Source organism: Plectropomus leopardus, chromosome 4, assembly GCF_008729295.1.
Source record: "Plectropomus leopardus isolate mb chromosome 4, YSFRI_Pleo_2.0, whole genome shotgun sequence".
Lineage (NCBI taxonomy): Eukaryota > Metazoa > Chordata > Actinopteri > Perciformes > Serranidae > Plectropomus > Plectropomus leopardus.
In genome coordinates, this window is record NC_056466.1 from 620721 (window position 1) to 625330 (window position 4610).

A 4610-nucleotide genomic window follows, 5' to 3' on the forward strand; every position below is an offset into this window, starting at 1 on the left:
CGCTCCCTCGCTCTCGGGCCGCTTCATCTTTGGCGTCGAGCTCGGCCTCGTGAACTCGGCCTCAGATTCCAGCCGAGCCAGCTCATTTCTTTTCATCTGTCACCGAAACTCAACACCCAGAGGGCCCGCAGAGCCAGCGGCCCCCGGATTAATGGGTCTGCTCAGATTACGTGGCACACTCGGAGAAAAACTCAGGATTTCACCCCCTCCTGTCCCCCTCTCTCTCTCTGTTCCCTCTGTTTATTCAGCTGTCCCTCGCCCAGAGCTGCTCCTCCTCCTCCTTCCTGACGCGGAGGTGCAGGACGGGGCTGGAGGAAACACGTCTTGAACTCGTTGGCTGCAGAACAGCAAACACACGGCGAGCGGGAACAACAAACCTCAGCTGTTCTCACCTCGCTGAACGCCGCCAGCAACAACAGCGGGACCCAAAATACCCCGCGATTTCATAACAGCCGGCCTCCAGCTCACCGTTAACAAGAGCGGTCCGTTTTAGGTTCACCCACTTTATTCTACGGGTCGACAGATTTTCGGCCCGGATGCTCATTGGGGCCGATATTTGGCGTGTATCTGTGTCGGCGTTTGATTTTAATGATTGCCGATAAGATTATTTATTTAAAAAGTGCAAAGGAAGTGTCATCACGAGAGGAGCTCCTGCTCTGTGAAACCTCAGGGAGCTTTTTTAGCCTCGTTGTTGTAATTTAAAATTTGTTGTATATGATGTTGAAAATTTCAGTTTTGATTCAACATTTGTTAAAAGCATTTAAACAAAGTTTAGTGTTAGAGTCTGTTATATTCCAAATTCTAAATTTTGACAAAGATTTTCATTTTTAGACGTAAAATGAATATCAATTCCAAATATCGGTTATCGGTCTCATTGACTACAAATAATCTGTATCGGCCCTGAAAAACCAATATGAGTCGACCCCTAATTTATTTCCCTGGTGCTTCTGCTTCATTTATTGCACGATGAGGAGTCAGACTGGAGCTGGAGAGCTTCCCGTTTATGAGAGCGCAGTTTTGTTTTCAGTCAGATCTCTGGAGTTTCTGCAGGAAACTTTTTCTGATGTGATCAAGTACGAAAAATATACAAACAAAACTAACTGATAAAAGGCTGAAGTGGAACTATTACAGCTGTAATACTCAACCTACGGCCCGCAGCCCAAATCTGGCCCCTGATAGGGCCCCCAGTGGCCCCCAACCATTTTCTAAATGACAATAAAAATAAAGTGATTGACTATGGATAGTTTTTGTCCTTTTAGTGTCCATAAGGTGTCAGAGACATAAAACAGCCTCAAAATAGAGCTTGTTGATAAAAAAACGAGTCAGAGGAGGATCCCCCACACCCCCGACAGAGGACACAGCTGAGACACTGATGTCCTAAAATACTAAATGTTCTAAAATCCTGCAAAACGTCCTAAAAACCTGAGAAACATTTTAGAAACGCTCTAAAATCTGTGAAATGTCCTAAAATCCTAGAAAAGTTGTAAAACCTAAGACTCATCTGAAAATCTTAGAAATGTCCTAAAACCTTAGAAAAGTCCCAAAATCCTAGAAACTTCCTAAAACCCTACAAATGTCCTAAAACCCAAGACTCATCCTAAAATCCTAGGAATGTCCAATAATCCTAGAAACATGTTCGTGGCTGCTGCGACTGTCATTCTGGATAAATATCCCCCAAACAAAGAGAGCTGAGTCCGCCTGCTGAACGAGTCCATTTCAGATTTTTTTTCTTGTCATAAACTCATCAGTTTGATACATTATTTTGTGATTCATCTTAAAACAAATTTTCTTTTGTTTTTCTGAAAGTGTCCTTTTCAGTGAAAATTCTGCTGAAAGTCAATTTCAAGAAGAAAAAAGAGTCAAAAGTTCAGAAAGAAATGATGTCAATCATTTTACTGAAACAAAAAATTTTTTAATGATTTTCAAGTTTTGTTTTAAAAATTCATTAAAATAAGTTGAAAAAATGAAACTTTAAAAAATACAAATTCAAAAGTGAATTAGTAAAAAAAAAAAATGTAAAGTCAAAATTTTGAAAACAAAAAACAGTGTTTTTTTTTTAACAAGTTTTTCCTTTGTCAGTTTGAAATTTTTGTTGTAGTCTGTCAACTTTTGTCCAGACAATGTTTAAATAGTTACAAAACATGTCAAATTGTGACTTTTTTTAAACTTTTGTTGATGTAATTTGGTTCTTTCAGAGTGTTACCATTGACGGAAAAGTCTCACACATTAATCATTTGTGTGTCTTGTGTGACAGTCTGAAATTAGTGTACTGCAAAACACTTGATGACATAGCTAAACAGTCAAATCAAAATGTCCACTCATGTGTGTGAAAAAAAACTGAGTGAGTGCACTTCAAAGTTGGAGTAAAAGTGTTTTCATGGACTTTATGCACGTTTTTTTTGTGTCAACAAACAAAAACACAGAACCAAAAACCTGGCTCTGTGTCGTGTGACTAATGTTCTTTTTGTTGTATGAGACATTTCATTAACAAAATTCGTTGACTGAAACTGAATGCCATTAAACAACTTATCACACATTGTAAAAAAAAAGCATTTTGAGAGTCACAAAATTCTGTGCTTTTGCATTGTTGTTCAAGTTTGTGAAGTTAACACAATGTGTGTGTGTGAGTTTGTGTGTGTGTGTGTGAGTGTTTGTGTCTGGCAAAGATGTGACAAGTTTTGTTGCATTTGTGTGTCAAAAGAATCAGTTTGTGACTCACAGTCTTTGGAGACTGTTGAAACATTGTAGAGTCACACAGTTTGTCACATCACATGGTCACATTAGTGACAGGACACACAGAGAGTGTGAACACAGACTTTCAACAACAACTGAAACAGAAATGTCACTGTCAACTGTCTGAAACATTGAGTCTTTAATTTTCAGGTGTTTTTCACAGTTTGTGATCATTGACTGTCAAAGCTGCACTAATCACTGTCACAGTAAAAAACATGCAATCAATGTTTTCTGAAAATTTTTAAAAGTGATTAACAGAAAAAAAAAACCTCAAATATTTACACTTACTACACTAAACACATTTAAAATGACAAAAAAAAACAAAACAAAATCAAACAAACATTAACTTTTTTACTTTTGATGACCAAAAATGTAAATATTGTGAATTGATTTTGAGCAAATTGACTTTGAATTTTGTGTGATTCAAGAGTGAAATGTCCTTTTAAATTTCATATTTTCAACAGTTTCTTCTTTTGATTTTTGATCACTTTGAATTTTCTTTTAAAAAACTTTAAAACAAAATTTTTTTATTTGATTTTAACTTGAATTTAATTTGTGCTTATCAAATTGTACAAAGTCATTTTACAAAATTGTAATCAGTTTTAGACTACTGTTGAAAAATTTCAGTCCATGTTTCTGCAGTTTTTTGTGTGAATGTTCACTCATGAAAATTGCCAAATAAACTCATTGAATGTTCAAAACTGTTTCTAAGTTTTACACTGAAATTTAATTATTTGTTTTCACAATTCAAATTAAAGTAAAAACTGTGCAAATTAAACAAGATTTCAAAAAATTTTTTTTCATTTTACTAAACAGGCTCCTTTAAACTGTTTGACAAATGCTAAAAATGCTCTTTGACACTTTTTCACCAATCCAAATTGAAAAAATGACCTGACCTGTGAACCAAGGTTTTTGTAATTTTTAATCATGACATGAGAATGAAAGAAAAACATTAAAGTGTTTGAATCTCAAGGATGTCACCAGTGGCAGACATGACACACTCAGTTGTGGTTGCTCAAAACCAGCAAAACATCTCTGAAAGCAATTTCATCAATTTTACTTGATGAATGAAAATTCATCAAAAAATTTTAAAGTCAAATGTTTTAATGAAATGCAAAATTTTCTCATGAAATTTGCACAAAAAAAAGGAAAGACTTACTTTGAGAAATTTTGAAAAAGGAACAAAATGATGCATGCACTTTCCAAAATTCAAATCACCGTCAGCTGACATGAGTCCTGAAAAGTGAAATTTCATAAAATGTCAGTGAAACTGGAAGACCACTTTCAAATTGTTTCATTGAAAAACAAGAGACAAAATGAACTTCAGTCAGTCTAAACCTTAGGAGACATGATGTTTCCGATTTCTCTGTGTGTTTTGACTTATCAGAAAATGAGTAAATTGCTGCCTCACTGAAAAACTTTGAGCTGCCATTGATCTTCTTTTATCTGAAACATCCGTTTTGATGGTAAAAAAAACTTTTGCTCATTGTTTTTGACCATTTTTCTCAGTAATTTTTTGATTTTGATTTTTTCTCATTTTGTTACCTGAATGGACACTGGTTAAGAACTAAACATTAAACAAGTTAAATCAAAATCTTCAGACACATGTGAAACAAAGTTTTGGAAAACTCCACAACTAGCTTTTCAAAAGGAAAAAAAAGTAAACTGTCTCAAAAGATGTGACACAACATTGACACTGAATCAAATTTGCAAATTGAAAATGTAAAATCCACTCATGAAAAAAACCCAAATGATTTCATCAACATTTGAAAATGGAAACGGTCAATGACTGTTTTGGTCAAAAAAAAAAAAGTCAAAAAATTTTAAAAACCTTTTGACCTGCTTTACTAGTTTTTAACTTTTTTCAAATTCTGTTA